At 47.9% G+C, this 17,276-nt stretch overlaps 1 protein-coding gene across 7 annotated transcripts in view; it reads right to left on the bottom strand.

Annotated features, from left to right (window-relative positions):
- nktr (natural killer cell triggering receptor) overlaps window positions 1–15,884 on the bottom strand; it is a 213,758-nt gene extending 197,874 nt beyond the window's left edge. For 3 of the 7 annotated variants that reach the window (XM_078231334.1, XM_078231382.1, XM_078231354.1), the window contains exon 1: window positions 15,836–15,884. The gene's annotated coding sequence lies outside the window, so the exon portion shown is untranslated. The remainder of the gene's footprint in view (window positions 1–15,835) is intronic. The other 4 variants (XM_078231346.1, XM_078231408.1, XM_078231362.1 and 1 more) reach the window with 3 other exon arrangements.
- Between the last annotated feature and the right edge of the window lie 1,392 nt (window positions 15,885–17,276).

Genomic DNA, 17,276 nt, shown 5'->3' with positions numbered 1-17,276 from the left:
CTTTTCTGCACTCTTTCTAGTTTAATAATATCCTTTCGTTAATAGGGTGACCAGAAGTGCAGCCTTACCAATGTCTTGTACAACCTCAACAAGACGTCCCAACTCCTGTATTCAATGTTCTGACCAATGAAACCAAGCATGCCGAATGCCTTCTTCACCACTCTGTCCACCTATGACCCCACTTTCAAGGAGCTATGAACATGTACCCCTAGATCTCTTTGTTCTGTAACTCTCCAAAATGCCCTACCATTAACTGAGCAAGTCCTGCCCTGGTTCAATCTACCAAAATGCATCACCTCACATTTATCTAAATTAAACTCCATCTGCCATTCGTCAGCCCACTGGCCCAATTGATCAAGATCCTGTTGCAATTGGAGATAACATTCTTCACTGTCCACTACGCCACCAATCTTGGTGTTATCTGCAAACTTACTAACCATGCCTCCTATATTCTCATCCAAATCATTAATACAAATGACAAATAACAGTGGACCCAGCACTGATCCCTGTGGCACACTGCTGGTCACAAGCCTCCAGTTTGAAAAATAATCCTCTACAACTACCCTCTGGCTTCTGTCAAGAAGTGGAGATGCCAGCGTTGGACTGGGGTGAACACAGTAAGAAGTCTCACAACACCAGGTTGACGTCCAACAGGTTTATTTGGTAGCAAACACCATAAGCTTTCGGAGCGCTGCTCCTTCGTCAGATGGAGTGGAAATGTGTTCTCAAACAGCGCACAGAGACACAAAATCAAGTTACAGAATACTGATTAGAATGCGAATCCCTACAGCCTACAGGCTGGCTGTAGACATAACCAAGAGAACAGCCAGTTTAAAAATAGAATTGTCTTCTTGCTGACTAAATGCTCTTAATTCAGTAAGATCCTCGTTTAACACATAGTCCCATACAGAATTTCATAGGATGAAAGCATCACATTGTCTGGAGCAGGCTGCAGCTGAACTCACCACAACATTTGCAAATTAAAATATGTAAATAAGATCTATTCTTAATTCAGTTTCATAATTCAGATGGTCAGAGGCCACTTTTAATATAAAATATCAGACTGCTCTTAGCTGACGTGGATATTTTATTTAAAATTATTAGATAATTCAAAAGGTTTCTAAAAAGTCTGAATTACAGTCAGGAAATAATACTTATTTTCAAACTCATTATCTGTTAATAGTTTACTCATCTGGGAAGATACCTCAATACTCACAGCGTACAGGACTGGATTAGACAACAGGTAATAGAACTGTTTGAAATGAGTTTAAAATCCTTGAAGGCTGGAAGGATGGAGGCAAGATGCTACTTAGGAAAGGTGTGCTAAAGGGGCAAAGTAACTGAGGGATTAGTTTACAGCATCAGGCAGGGAAGCAAGGAATAAGCCTGTATTAACTGAAGCGTCATGACGTGGAGATGCCAGCGTTGGACTGGGGTAAACACAGTAAGAAGTCTCACAACACCAGGTTAAAGTCCAACAGGTGTATTTGGTAGCAAAAGCCACTGAAGAGTACCAAAGATGATCAGGCAAGGGCATGGAAGAGGGGAACAAGTCTACCCGCTGTCAGTGGACCTCAGCAAGGACAAGAGCATCAAACACATATGAGCTGTGGTTCAAGCTAAGCATGCCACTTTGTATATCAGCCTTTTCAACTTAATTTCTATTTGATTCTTAAATGAAAGCTATAAATTACCCAATGCCACACAAATATACTAAAATTATGCTCAATAGCACAACAAGCCTAGTAGTAAAGACGATGCTTATCATTTACCTGTTTGCAACAGATGGAAGAAAGGTGGCTTGTAAAAATTGTATTTCTTAACTGTTGGAGATAAGAGTCACTGATTATTAATAAAGATTCTAAAATCTGCCAAATGCAAAAGATGCACTTCAGTTATCACACAGCTTTGGCCCACCATTTTGTAGTGGGGGGGGGGGGGGGGGGGGGGGGGTCACAATCCATTTTAGCAAAACTATAAAACATTCAGTTCCTTGTTCCTTATAGAATTTCATAGCACCAAACCTTGTGTAACTTTGGACATATTCTCGTCTTTATTTTTATTTCTGATCAATAGCTTTGATTTTTCCATTTTAAACATGGTCCATTTCTTTTCTTGGTTCTTGCCTTTTCTTTGCACCTTCTCAGTTATCCGCAGTCTAGTCCATATTCTTTTATAAAAGCTAATTACTGCGGATGCTGGAATCTGAAACCAAAAGAGAAATTGCTGGAAAATCTCAGGAGGTCTGGCAACTGTAAGGAGAGAAAAGAGCTGACGTTTCGAGTCCCAATGACCAGCTTTGACAAAGGGTCACCTGGACTCGAAACATCAGCTCTTTTCTCTCCTAACAGATGCTTCCAGACCTGCTGGTCCTTTATTCCTTTAACGCCTTTCTCATTAGTGGACTACATTTTTCACGCAAGCCTGTCAGAAATTCTCACCCTATAATGCCTCATCTTGTTCAATCAACATTTTATAAGCAATTTAATTAGCAAAGATGGACAGTATACATCTTTCACAGACTAATCTATTTAGGCTCTTCCAGCTCAGTTTGTCATACGCAGAGATTTGCAGTATGGAAACCTTCGGCCCAACTTGTCCATGCCACCCAGTTTTTACCACTAAGCTAGTCCCAGTTGCCCGCATTTGGCCCATATCCCTCTATACCCATTTTACCCATGTAACTGCCTAAATGCTTCTTCAAAGACAAAATTGTACCCACCTCTACTACTACCTCTGGCAGCTCATGCCAGACACTCACCACCCTCTGAAAAAATTGCCCCTCTAGACTCTTTTGTATCTCTCCCCTCTCACCTTAAACCTATTAGTTTTAGACTCCTCTACCTTTGGGAAAAGATGTTGACTACCTACCCGATCTATGCCCCTCATTATTTTATAGACCTCTATAAAATCATCCCTAAGCCTCCTACACTCCAAGGAAAAAAATCCGAGTCTATCCAGCTCTCCTTCAAACCATCAAGTCCCGATAGCATCCTCGTAAATCTTTTCTACACTTTCTAGTTTAATAATATCCTTTCTATTAAAGGGTGACCAGAACTGTACACAGTATTCCAAGTGTGGCCTTACTAATGTCTTATACAATTTCCAACAAGACATCTCAACTCCTGTATTTAATGTTCTGACCAATGAAACCAAGCATGTCAAATGCCTTCTTCACCACCCCGTCCACCTGTGTCTCCACTTTCAAGGAGCTATGAACCTGTACTCCTAGATCTCTTTGTTCTATAACTCTCCCCAACGCCCTACCATTAACTGAGTAAGTCCGGTCCCGATTTGATCTACCAAAATGCATCACCGCACCATGCCTCCTAAATTCTCATCCAAATCATCAATATAAATAACAAACAACAGTGGACCCAGCACCGATCCAAGGCACACCGCTGGTCACAGGCCTCCATTTTGAAAAACAACCCTCTACAACCACCCCGTCTTCTGTCATCAAGCCAATTTTGCATCCAATTGGCTACCTCACTCTGGATCCCATGAGATTTAACCTTATGCAACAACCTACCATGCGGTCGGTAGCTTGTCAAAAGCTGAAGTCCACGTAGACAATGTCGACTGCATTGCCCTCATCTACCTTCTTGGTTACTTCTTCAAAAAACTTGAATTCGAGACACATGATTTTCCACTCTCAAAGCCATGCCGACTGTCCCTAGTCATTCCTTGCCTCTCTAAATGCCTGTAGATCCTTCTCTCAGAATACCTTCTCACAACTTACCCACTGTAGACGTTAGGTTCACTGGTCTTTAGTTCCCAGGCTTTTCCCTGCAGCCTTTCGTAAACAAAGGCACAACATTTGCTACCCTCCAATCTTCAGGCACCTCACCTGTGGCTGAAGATTATTCAAATATCTCTGCTAGGGGACCCACAATTTCTTCCCTAGCCTCCCACAACGTCCTGGGATACATTTCATCAGGTCCTGGGGATTTATCTACCTTGATGCGCTTTAAGACTTTCAGCACCTCCTCCTCCGTAATATGTACACTCCTCAAGACATCACTATTTACTTCCTCAAGTTCCCTAACTTCCATGTTTTTCTCAACAGAAAATACCAATGAGAAATATTCGTTCAGGGTCTCACCTATCTCATGGATCCACTCATAGATAACCTTGTTGATCCTTAAGAGGCCCGACTCCCTCCCTAGTTAGTCTTCTGCCCTTCATGTATTCGTAGAAGTTCTTTGGATTCTCCTTTGGCTTACCTGCCAAAGCAATCTCATGTCCCATTTGTGCCCTCCTGATTTCTCTCTTAACTCTACTCCGACAATCTCTATAATCTTCAAGGGATCCACCTGACCCCAGTTGCCTATACGTGTCATATGCCTCCTCCTTTTTGACCTGGGCCTTAACATTCTAAGTCATCTAGGGTTCCCTACTTCTACCAGCCTTGCCTTTCACTCAAAGGAATGTGCTTACTCTGAACCCTGGTCAACACACCTTTGAAAGCTCCCACTTACCAGACATCCCTTTGCCTTCCCACAGTCTTCCCCAATTAACTTTGAAAATTCCTGTCTAACACCATCAAAATTGGCCTGACCCCAATTTAGAATTTTAACTTTTGGGACAGACCTATCATTCTCCATAGCTATCTTAAAACTAATGGAATTATGGTCACTGGTCCCAAAATGATCCCTCACTAACACTTCTGTCACCTGCCCTCCCTTATTTCCCAACAGGATATCAAGTTTTGCCCCTCCCTAGTCAGGCCATCCACATACTGAAATTCCTCCTGAATACACAACAAATTTTTCTCTATCCAAGCCCCTAATACTATGGCTGTCCCAGTCAATGTTGGGAAAGTTAAAATCCCCTACTGTTACCACCCTATTTTTCTTGGAGCTATCTGTAATCTCCTTACATATTTGTTCCTCAATTTGCCACTATTTGGGGGCCTGTAGTACAATCCTATAAAAATGATCTCTCCCTTCTTATTTCAGTTCCACCCATATAGACTCAGTGGGCAAACCCTTGGATATATCCACTCTCAGTACTGCCGTGATGTTCACCCTAATCAAAAGCGCAACTCCCCCTCCTCTCTTACCTCCTGTTCTATCTTTCCTATAGCATCTGTACCCTGGAACATTGAGCTGCCAGCCCTGCCCCTACCTCAGCTATGTTTCAGTAACAGCTATTCCAGTGGTTCCCAAACTTTTTCCACTGGGCCGCACTTTCAGAATAAAAATTTGCTCGCGCCACACCGAATTTTTTAGTGATAAGAAATACATTAAAAAAACAGAAAAAACAACTCCTAGCAGTGCTTGATTCATAACATAGAACACAACTAGTTTATACGATCATGGGACATCCAGAAAGTATAAAACAATGCTTGTTTAAACCATGTTTAAATATTTGATCGTCCTTGAATCTTCCCGCCACACTTGCCATCCTCTCTCGCCGCACCAGTGTGGTGCGCCGCACCCTTTGGGGACCACTGAGCTATAACATCCCAGTCCCATGTACCCATCCATGCCCCGAGTTCATCTGCCTTGCCCATCAGGCCCCTTGCATCGAAATAAATGCAGTTTAGTCTAGACTTACCTTGCTCTCTGCCCTGCTTTCTCAGACCATCTGTCCTGTCATGTTTTGTACACTCTCCATGTTTTATTTCACTTAGCCTTACTGGACCCATTCACTGAGTTCTCCACAGTCTCTGCACTGTGGCTCTTTTTGATTTTTGTCTTTGGTTTCTCTGGCTTCCACTTTTCCCCTTACCACCGTTTGTTTTTGTCCCCCTCTACTTCCCTCTGACTTCCTGCATCGGTTCCCATCCCCCTGCCATATTAGTTTAAACACTCCCCAGCCGCACCAGCAAACACTCTCCCTAGGACATTGGTTCCAGTCCTGCCCAGGTACAGACTGTCCGATTTGTACTGGTCCCACCTCCCCCAGAACCAATTCCAATGTCCCAGGAATTTGAATCCCTCCCTCTTGCGCCATCTCTTAAGCCACATGTTCATCTTGGCTATCCTGACATCGCTACTCCAACTAGTAGGTGGCACTGATAGCAATCCTGACATTACTACCTTTGAGGTATTACTTTTTAGTTTAACTCTTAACTCCCTAAAGTCAGCTTGTAAGACCTCATCCCGTTTTTTGACCTATATCTTTGGTGCCTATGCACCACGACAGCTGGCTGTTCACCCTCCTCCTCCAGAATGCTTTGCAGCCGTCCAGAGACATCCTTGACTCTTGCACCAGGGAGGCAACATGCCATCCTGGAGTCTCATTTGCATCCACAGAAACACCCGTTTATTCCCCTATCACTAGAGCTCTGCCACCCTTTTTTCTGCCCTCCTGCGTAGCAGAGCCAGCCACGGTGCCATGAACCTGGCTGCTGTCACCTTCTCTTGGTGAGCCATCTCTCCCAACACTATCCAAAACAGTATATCTGTTGTTTTGGAGGGAGATGATCGGAGGGAACCCCTGCACTGCCTTCCTACTCTTTCTCTGTCTGGTGGTCATCCATTCCCTATCTCCCTCAGTAATTTTTATCTGCGGTGTGACCAACTCACTCAATGTGCTATCCACAACTTCCTCAGCATCGTGGATGCTCCAAAGTGAATCCATCCGCAGCTCCAGAGCCGTCAAGTGGTCTAACAGGAGCTGCAATTGGACACACTTCGTGCACGTGAAAGGAGCCAGGGACACCAGAAGAATCCCTGAATTCCCACATCGCACGAGTATGACATGGGTCTGGGATCTCCTGCCATGACTTAACCCTCAAGTTAACTTACAACAACAACTACAATGCCAAGACCAAAAAAAAAGAAAGGAAAAACTACTTGTCCTCTGCTTAGTCCACAAAATTTCATCAGAACATGTTGCCAACAGCAGCAATAATGATCCACGTAAGTTGTAAACTTAACACATCAGCAATTTGACGAACTGCTACATATGCACATGATTTCAAATAACATTTATAGTTTGCAAATAGTTGAGACACTCAATGTCAGTTTCCAAGAGTCATAATGGACTCTCAACATTATCTCTGTTTCTCTCTCCACAGATGCTGCCAGGCTGACAGAGATTTCCAGCATTTTGAACTGTTACAGACCTCCAGCACCTGTTTTTATGTTCAAGTATGTAGTACAATGGTTGTCTTACTGGACCATTAGCCCAGGGGCCTGAGCTACTAATCCAAGAATGCAAGCTCAAACCCCACCATTGCAAGTTGACATTTTGAATTGAGTTTTAAAAGCCTGGAAATAAAAATAACTGGTAACAGTAAAGTGACCACAAAGCTGTTGGATTGTCATAAAAACCCAACTGCTTCCCTAATGTCTTTTCAGGGAGTAAACCGTAGAACCACAGAATTCCTACAGTGCAGAAGGAGGCCATTCGGCCCACCAAGTCTGCGCTGACAGCCCGAAAGAGCATCTTATCCAGGCTCCCCCCCGCCGAACCTATCCCCATAACTCTGCGCATTTACCTTGGCCATTTACCCGCCTAACATGCACAAGGTGCAAACTGCACAGGCACGGGGACAAGGTGCAAACTGCACACAGGCAGTCACCCAAGGATGGAACCTGCCATCTTAACCCATTCTATACATATTCCAGTCTCACATGAGCATGATCAATTCCTAAAGCCCTATGAAGTGGCCCAGTAAGCCACTAAACCAATTGCATCAAAGAACAGAACAGCACAGGATCAGGTCCTTTGGTCCACCAATTCTGTGTCAACACAGATGCCTCTCTAATCTAATACTTTCTTGCCTCTATGTGATCCATATCCCTCTATTCCCTGCATCTATCCAGGTGCCTCATGAATGCTGTTATAGATTGGCTGGCCAGCATTTATTGCCCATCCCTCGTTGCCCAAGGGCAGTTGAGAGACAACCACATTGCTGTGGCTCAGGAGTCACATGTAGGCCAGGCCAGGTAAGGATGGATGATTTCCTTCCCTAAAGGACAGTAGTGAACCAGATGGATTTTTCCGACAATCAACAATGGTTTCATGGTCATCAGTAGACTCTTAATTCCAGATTTTTTTAAATTGAATTCAAATTCCATCATCTACTGTGGCAGGATTCGAACCCGGGTCCCCAGAACATTAGCTGAGTTTCTGGATTAATAGTCTAGCGATAATACCACTAGACCACTGCCTCCCCCTGCTGCATATCCTGCTGTATTCTCTGACAATCCTCCTCACTATCTGCTACTCCTCCGATTTGTGCGTCATCGGAAAATTTATCAGACCTACATTTTCCTCCAAATCATATAGATATATATTACAAACAACAGATGTCCCAGCACTGATCCTTGTGGAACACCGCTTGTCACAGACCTCCAGTTAGAAAAGTACCCTTCCACTGCTACTCTCTGCTTTCTATGCCCAAGCCGATTTAGTATCCATCTTACCAGCTCACCTCGGATCCCATATGATTTCACCTTCTGTATCAGACTGCCATGACGAACTTTATCTAAAGTCCATGTATCCAACATACAAATTTTGCCCAATTTTTGTCACTTCACAAAACCATGCTGTCTATTGCTAATAAGCCTATTCTCTTCCAGATGCAAGTACATCCTGTCCCTAAGAATCTTCTCCAATAATTTCCCCACCAATGATGTAAGGCTCACAGGCCTGTAATTTCCTAGATTGTCTCTTCTGCCCTTCTTAAACAGAGGAACAATGTTAGCTACTCTCCAATTCCTGAAAGTTTTGGGAGGCTTGGCCAAGATTGCCTACAGTTCCTTGACATTTCACTTTTTAAAGGATGTGAGGCAACCTTCCTTTATCATCCTCCCAGGCAGCGCATTCCAGATCGTCACCACTTTTTGGGTAAAAAGGTTTTTCCTCACATCCCCCCTAAACCTCCTGCCCCTCACCTTGAATCTATGTCCCCTTGTGACTGGCTCTTCAACTGAGGGGAACAGCTGCTCCTTATCCACTGTCCATCTCCCTCAATCAGGTCACCCCTCAGTCTTTTCTGCTCTAACGAAAACAACACAAGCCTATCCAAACTCTACATTATTTAAATGTTCCACCCCAGGCAGCATCCTGGTGAATCTCCTCTGCACCCCCTCCAGTGCAATCACATCCTTCCTATAATGTGGCGACCAGAACTGCACACAGTACTCTGGCTGCGGCCTCACCAAAGTTCTCTACAACTCCAACATGACTTCGCTGCTTTTGTAATCTATGCCTCAACTGATAAAGGCAAGTGTCCCATCTACCTTTTTCACTACCCTACTAACATGCCCTTCCGCCTTCAGAGATCTGAACACGCCAAGGTCCCTTTGTTCCACAGAACTTCCTGGTGTCCTATCATTTATTGAGTATTTCCTTGTCAAATTACTCCTTCCAAAGTCTACCACCTCTCATTGTTGTTACACCATTTACCACACATTAAGAGTTAAAAACAAAAACTTGCATGGATAGCATCTTTCGAATATCACAATGAGCTACATTAATTAGTGAAGTGTACTTGGTTTTTGAGGGCAAGCACAGCAGCTGCTTCGCCCACAACCAAATCCCATGATCAAATAGATAAATGTTCTTATGTGTTAGATAGCGCTGGTTGAATGTTAAACATTAACCAAGACACCAGGAAGACTGCATGCTCTTATCTGAATTCTGTCATGAGATCATCTACATCCGCTTAAACAGAAAACGAGGCCATCAATATTCCTTTTGAAACAATGCAAGGTTCCTTCAGCATTACGATGAAGTGCCAATTTAGATTGGCTTTAAACACACAACTAATTTATAATTATGTAGTGACTTTGACATAACAAAATGTTCCAAGGTACGTCACAGGAACATTACAGAACAAAATACAACACCAAGCCACAGAGATATTAGCTCAGGTGACCAAAGGCTTCGTCAACGCAGTAGATGTTAAGGAACGTCTTAAAGGAGGAAAGTGAGGTAGAAAGAAAGGGAGGTGTGGGGAGTAATTTCAGAGCTTGGGCCTCAGCAACTGACGGTACAGCCGCCAATGGTGGAACAATTATAAATTTACCATGCTCAAGTGGCCAGAATTAGAGTGTGCAAATATCTTGAAAGTTTGTGGGGCTGAAGATTACATAGAAAATAAAAACAGCAGTTGGCCATTCGGCCCTTCAAGCCTGCTCCATCATTCAGTTTGATCATGGCTGATCATTAAATTCGATATCCTGACCGCGCCTTCCATCCCACATATCCCTTGATCCCATTAGCCCCAAGTTCTGGACTCGCATCATCAGAAACATTCTTTCTGAAATTGACTATCTAACCCTGTTAGAATTTCATACGTTTCTCTGAGATCCCCTCTCACTCTTCTGAACTCCAGTGAATATAATCCTAACCGACTTAGTCTCTCCTCATATGACCTACCTGCCATCCCAGGAATCAATCTGGTAAACCTTCGCTGTACTCCCTCTATAGCAAGGACATCCTTCCTAAGATAAGGACACCAAAACTGCGCACAATGCTCCAGGCATGGCCTTGCGAACGCCCTGTACAATTGCAGTAAAACACCCCTACTCCTATGCTCAAATCCTCTCACTATGAAGGACAAGATACCATTTGCCTTCTTTACTGCCTACTGTACCCATGCACTTATTTTCAGCGACTGATGCACGAGGATACCAAGGTTTCGCTCTGTAAAGTTTATTTATTAGTCACAAGTAAGGCTTACATTAACACTGCAATGAAGTTACTGTGAAATTCCCCGAGTCGCCACACTCGTGTCTGTTCAGGTCAATGCACCTAACCAGCACATCTTTCAGACTATTCACCTCTCTCAATTTACACCCATTAAAATAATAATCTGTCTTCCTATTATTGATACCAAAGTGGTCAACCTCACATTTATCCACATTAGAAAGATAGAGAAGGGTGAGGCCATGTAGGAATTTGAAAACAAGGATGAGAATTTTTTTTAAAAATCAAAATGTTGCTTATCCGGAGTCAATGAGCACAGGAATTAGGGCTGAGTGTGGGACCATGGACACAAGCTGACACTCATCACACTCTGGAAATTGCACTATGTATTTCTGGTACAGATTAGTGTCTCAATTGGCATTCATATACTAAAGTGTACTGACAACAAGGTAGAGATTTAAGATATGTTGCATAAATGACGCTAGAGAAATTGATTTATACAATATTCTAACATTTCCAAGCTTTGAATTCAACCACAAGACTGTAAAGATGAAAAATGCAGTGCCAAATAATCAACAACAGATTCAGCCTAGGTTCCCCTCCAGTCACCATCGTCAGATCGCCAATGTACAAAGTTACGGTTGGCATTTTTCCCAGGCATAATTACCCAGCTTGCTAAGATGGTGTGGCAGTGCCATTTCCAGTTGCTGACTGGTACTTTTTCCAGTTATTAATAACCAGGAATGGAACTGACAGTTGCCACTTTCAAAGCGCAGTGGCTTTTGCGTTGCTGTGTGAGATTGGCCAACGATCAGGATGAAATGGGATTCTACCACGCCCCAGGCAAGGCAGGACCACTTCAAGGCGGCTGTTCTGTAACTAGCCCAACAAAAGCTGCTCATAGAAAAAACAAAATCAAGTTAATTCCAACCGTTTGATCACCAGTTTGGAACCAGACTGAGCTTTTATTTATAATAGAGCTTTATAAAATCTCGAACATCCCGGAACAGTTTATATGCGGTCACTGACACTTTGTAGGCAAATATGGCAACCATGCCAAGCATGTAAGTCATGTACAAGCCAGTCAGCCCTTCAAGACTGCTCCACCATTCAATAAGATCATGGCTGATGTTAAATAAATCAACAATTGAGTATCCGCAGGTCTCCATGCTCAACAATTATATTTTCCAAATCTCAGTCCAAAATGGCCACTTTATTCTGAGACTGACCTCCAAACAATAAACAGATGGAAGACCAATGAATACGTTTCAGTGACAACGAGGCAGGAGTATCGGCATAAACACCAGAAGGACCACTTGGGTCTTTAATCATGCAATGGGATCTGGACTTTCTCCAGAACACGCAATGTCCGACCTCTGATAATACAGAAGTATTTCGGTTGCGACTGAAGATTATTCCATCAAATTACAGAGGATTAAAGTCACAGGCAACTCAGAAACAAGAACGGCACCGAGAACATCCAACCCAAAGGGCAAAAACTCCCTTTGCAAGGCACATTACCATACATGACAAAACCTCAATTAAAATTAAAATGGATCCGATGGACCAAATAGCCTCCTCCTGTGCCCTCATGACCCTATGTTTTAAATTTCATCCAATCACTAAAACAAACTGCAAAATTCTTTTCAGTTTTCTTCATGCAGGAATAAACAATGCACTTGGGAGAATTCTAATTCCATGTTTCTTTGCAACTCTGTATCACTCAGATCAGGAGTAAGGTAATGTAAATTCAAATTCCAACCCAACAAATATGGTAAATGACATTGGGCACAACGACACACCCCCAGATGTTTAACCGTAACAACTCCCCACCACAGCAGGAATCTGAAGGATTGTAGTGAAAGTTACTTACACATAGCCTCCAGACACTTGCACTCAAAAATTAAATTGATAACATTTGTGCTACATTACAATTTGGCTCAAAACTCTCATTGCTAATTAGACAAACAGGAATATGGATAAAACTTCAATTTCAGTCAGCAACGAAGGTGCTTTTGCACACAATCCTCTAGACAACATTTCAAATCATTGTTTACCTTCCCCAGGAAAAGTCCAGCTCAAATGAATCGGTTTAGACAATTCATGATGGAATATTGAACAGAGAGAGATAAATAAAGAATATACTTGCAAGGACTTGCCAGAATATACCACAGAAATACTGACAATAATTTAACAATATTCACACACCCATAGTGCTGAGGCAGGAAGAAGCATGCAATAAAGGTCTCGTGATGAATGCTATCTTTTCATTTTAATATGTTTTCAAGTCATAAAGGGACTTATACAAAACCAGATTAAACTCAAAATATTCCACTCAAAGCCTGGTATGTGTCCCAATCACAACATGCTTTACTGAGATCCTGGGACAGAAAAAACCCATAAACTAACAATCGTCTACAGTCAAAAACATTTTTTTTAAAGTTCATGAGCATCAATGTTTGAAGCACAAGCAAAAAAAGGCCAAAAATAAAAAGAAAATAATATTTTAGTCAATTTCTGAATCTGGACTGCAAACTTTAATTTTTATCACAATTACAGGACAAACAGAAATCAGTGAAACAAATTAGGGACCAAAGAAGACCGAGAGTAAAAGGCAAATCCTGGCTGAATGGGAGGGGCTTATGCCCAGGGAAGGGGGGGGGCGCGCGAGAGAGGCATGCACCCCAGGAAAGGTGGGGAGCAGGGGGGGGAAGAGAGGAGAAAGAGGGCGAGAGGGGCACGCACCCTGGGAAAAGTGGGTGGGGCGGGGGGGGGGGGGGGGGGAGAGCAGCACGCGCCCACGGAATAGTGTGCAGGACGAGTGGGGCACACGCCCCAGGGAAAGTGGGGGAGGGGCAGTGGGGCATGCGCCCCAGGAAAAGTGGGGGGGGGGGGCAGTGGGGCACGCGGCCCAGGAAAGGTGGGGGGGGGGGGCAGTGGGGCACGCACCCCAGGAAATGTGGGGGGGGGGGGGCAGTGGGGCATGCGCCCCAGGAAATGTGGGGGGGGGTAGTGGGGCACGCGCCCCAGGAAATGTGGGGGGGGGCAGTGGGGCACGAGCCCCAGGAAATGTGGGGGGGGCAGTGGGGCACGCGCCCCAGGAAATGTGGGGGGGGTGCCAGGGGGGTACGCGCCCCAGGAAAAGTGGGGGGGGTGCCAGGGGGGCATGCACCCCAGGAAAAGTGGGGGGGTGCCAGGGTGGCACGCACCCCAGGAAAAGTGGGGGGGTGGGGGGCACGCGCCCAAGGTAAAGTGGGGGGGGGCAAGAGGGGCACGCACCCCAGGAAAAGTGGGGGGGGGGGGGGAAGGGGGGCTAGGGGGGCACGCGCCCCAGGAAAAGTGTGGAGGGGGTGGCCAGGGGGCACGCGCCCCAGGAAAAGTGGGAAGGGGGGGCCAGGGGGGCACGCGCCCCAGGAAAAGTGGGGGGGGGGGGCAGGTGGGCCCGCGCCCCAGGAAAAGTGGGGGGGGGGGGGAGGCGCCAGGGGGGCACGCGCCCCAGGAAAGGTGGGGCAGGGCCAGGGGGGCACGCACCCCAGGAAAAGTTTGGGGGGGGAAGAATGGGCAAACAGGTGGGCATGAGGGGGGTGTGTTGGGGTGGAGGGGGGCGGTGAGCTAAGTTGGGGGGGTGGGAGAGAAGTGAGGTGAGGTGAGGGGGGGGGGGCGAGGTGAGGGGGGGGCGAGGTGAGGGGGGGGCGAGGTGAGGGGGCGAGGCGAGGTGAGGGGGCGAGGCGAGGGGGGGTGGCGAGGCGAGGGGGGGCGAGGCGAGGGGGGGGGGCGAGGCGAGGGGGGGGGGCAAGGCGAGGGGGGGGGGCAAGGCGAGGGGGGGGCGAGGCGAGGGGGGGGCGAGGCGAGGGGGGGGGGCGAGGCGAGGGGGGGGGCGAGGCGAGGGGGGGGCGAGGCGAGGGGGGGGCGAGGTGAGGGGGGGGCGAGGTGAGGGGGGGGGCGAGGTGAGGGGGGGGCCGAGGTGAGGGGGGGGCGAGGTGAGGGGGGGGGCGAGGTGAGGGGGGGGGCGAGGTGAGGGGGGGGGCGAGGTGAGGGGGGGGGCGAGGTGAGGGGGGGGGCGAGGTGAGGGGGGGGGCGAGGTGAGGGGGGGGGCGAGGTGAGGGGGGGGGCGAGGTGAGGGGGGGGCGAGGTGAGGGGGGGGCGAGGTGAGGGGGGGGCGAGGTGAGGGGGGGGCGAGGTGAGGGGGGGGCGAGGTGAGGGGGGGGCGAGGTGAGGGGGGGGCGAGGTGAGGGGGGGGCGAGGTGAGGGGGGGGCGAGGTGAGGGGGGGGCGAGGTGAGGGGGGGGCGAGGTGAGGGGGGGGCGAGGTGAGGGGGGGGCGAGGTGAGGGGGGGGGCGAGGTGAGGGGGGGGCGAGGTGAGGGGGGGGCGAGGTGAGGGGGGGGCGAGGTGAGGGGGGGGCGAGGTGAGGGGGGGGCGAGGTGAGGGGGGGGCGAGGTGAGGGGGGGGCGAGGTGAGGGGGGGGCGAGGTGAGGGGGGGGCGAGGTGAGGGGGGGGCGAGGTGAGGGGGGGGCGAGGTGAGGGGGGGGCGAGGTGAGGGGGGGGCGAGGTGAGGGGGGGCGAGGTGAGGGGGGGTCGAGGTGAGGGGGGGTCGAGGTGAGGGGGGGGCGAGGTGAGGGGGGGGCGAGGTGAGGGGGGGGCGAGGTGAGGGGGGGGCGAGGTGAGGGGGGGGCGAGGTGAGGGGGGGGCGAGGTGAGGGGGGGGCGAGGTGAGGGGGGGGGTGAGGTGAGGGGGGATGAGGTGAGGGGGGGGTGAGGTGAGGGGGGGGTGAGGTGAGGGGGGGGTGAGGTGAGGGGGGGGTGAGGTGAGGGGGGGGGTGAGGTGAGGGGGGGGTGAGGTGAGGGGGGGGTGAGGTGAGGGGGGGGGTGAGGTGAGGGGGGGGGTGAGGTGAGGGGGGGGGTGAGGTGAGGGGGGGGGTGAGGTGAGGGGGGGGGGTGAGGTATGGGGGGGGTGAGGTGAGGGGGGGGTGAGGTGAGGGGGGGGTGAGGTGAGGGGGGGGTGAGGTGAGGGGGGGGTGAGGTGAGGGGGGGGTGAGGGGGGGGTTGGGGTAAATTGGGACTCTCCCCCCACCCCCGAGGCTCCTCTCCCCCCGCTTTCCTGGCGGAAGCTGTGGGTTTGGATTCGGGGCGCCCTGCCCTGTCTGTGCTCCGCCCGGGCAGCGCCGGCGAAGCGCGAAGGAAAGGCCGGGATGATGAAAGGGAAAGTTAAAGACGCCGCTCACCTCGGAGCCCTGCAAATGGCGCTGTTCCCCAGCACCGCGCCCTGCATCCTGGGATAGCGGAGGACCCACCCAGCGCCTTAAAGGGCACGTCCCACTCCTCCCAGCCACACTCCCTGAACAGTCGGAGGGCATTATTGTGTACCCACCAAGGGGATGAGGCTACAGAAGCGAGATGGCAAGGAAAAAAGAATGACTAAAAATTGTCGAGGTTACCAAGTAAAGACCTAACACGGCATGATTGGCTGAACATAGAAAATAGAAGCAGCTGTAGGCCATTCCTGCCATACATTGTGATCGCGGCTGATCATCCAACTCAATATCCTGATCCCGCCTTCCTCCCATATCCTTCCATCCCCTTCGCCCGAAGAGCTATATCTAACTTCTTTGGCCTCAACTGCTTTCTTTGATAGAGGATTCCATAAGTTCACCACCCTCCAGGTGAAGAAATTTCTCCTCACCTCAGTTCTAAAGTGAATCATACAGTGCAGAAGAGGCCCTTCAGCCCATCGAGTACTCACTGACACATTAGAAACATCTGAACTCCTATCTTATCCCATCTGCAGCCCTTGGCCCATAGTCCTAAATGTTATGATATGCCATGTGTTCCTCAGGCAGGTAGGGACTGGATGACCACCATTCTATGATTGTCGGTATTATCTGAGTACAGAGAAAGGAAGCCAGGCTACTGTAGGTTCTGAATGTTTTGTTTCAAAGGGCGAAGTTTTCCCTTACTCATCTAACAAAATAAGTAAACCAATTAAAACTTTGAGAGATAAGAACAGATCAATCATTGATGGTAACTGATGATACATTTTGTATTCCATAGAACCATAGAACCATAGAAAATTACAGTTCAGAAACAGGCCTTTTGGCCCTTCTTCCGAACCATTTTATGCCTAGTCCCACTGACCTGCACTTGGACCATATCCCTCCACACCCCTCTCATCCATGAACCCGTCCAAGTTTTTCTTAAATGTTAAAAGTGACCCCGCATTTACCACTTTATCCGGCAGCTCATTCCACACTCCCACCACTCTCTGCGTGAAGAAGCCCCCCCTAGTATTCCCTTTAAACTTTTCTCCTTTCACCCTTAACCCATGCCCTCTGGTTTTTTTCTCCCCTAGCCTCAGCAGAAAAAGCCTGCTTGCATTCACTCTATCTATACCCATCAAAATCTTATACACCTCTATCAAATCTCCCCTCAATCTTCTACGCTCCAGGGAATAAAGTCCCAACCTATTCAATCTCTCTCTGTAACTCAGCTTCTCAAGTCCCGGCAACATCCTTGTGAACCTTCTCTGCACTCTTTCAACCTTATTTACATCCTTCCTGTAACTAGGTGACCAGGAAGTTTTATAAAGGAAAAAGGGCTTGCAAGAGGTATTAATGGAAAGGATCACCTGTTCCTTTGTGTAACATTAATTTAAGAAGTAATTTTGTA

Source organism: Mustelus asterias, chromosome 2 (genome assembly GCF_964213995.1).
Source record: "Mustelus asterias chromosome 2, sMusAst1.hap1.1, whole genome shotgun sequence".
In the NCBI taxonomy this organism is placed as follows: Eukaryota; Metazoa; Chordata; class Chondrichthyes; order Carcharhiniformes; family Triakidae; genus Mustelus; species Mustelus asterias.
This window is presented reverse-complemented; position numbering and strand designations above follow the sequence as displayed.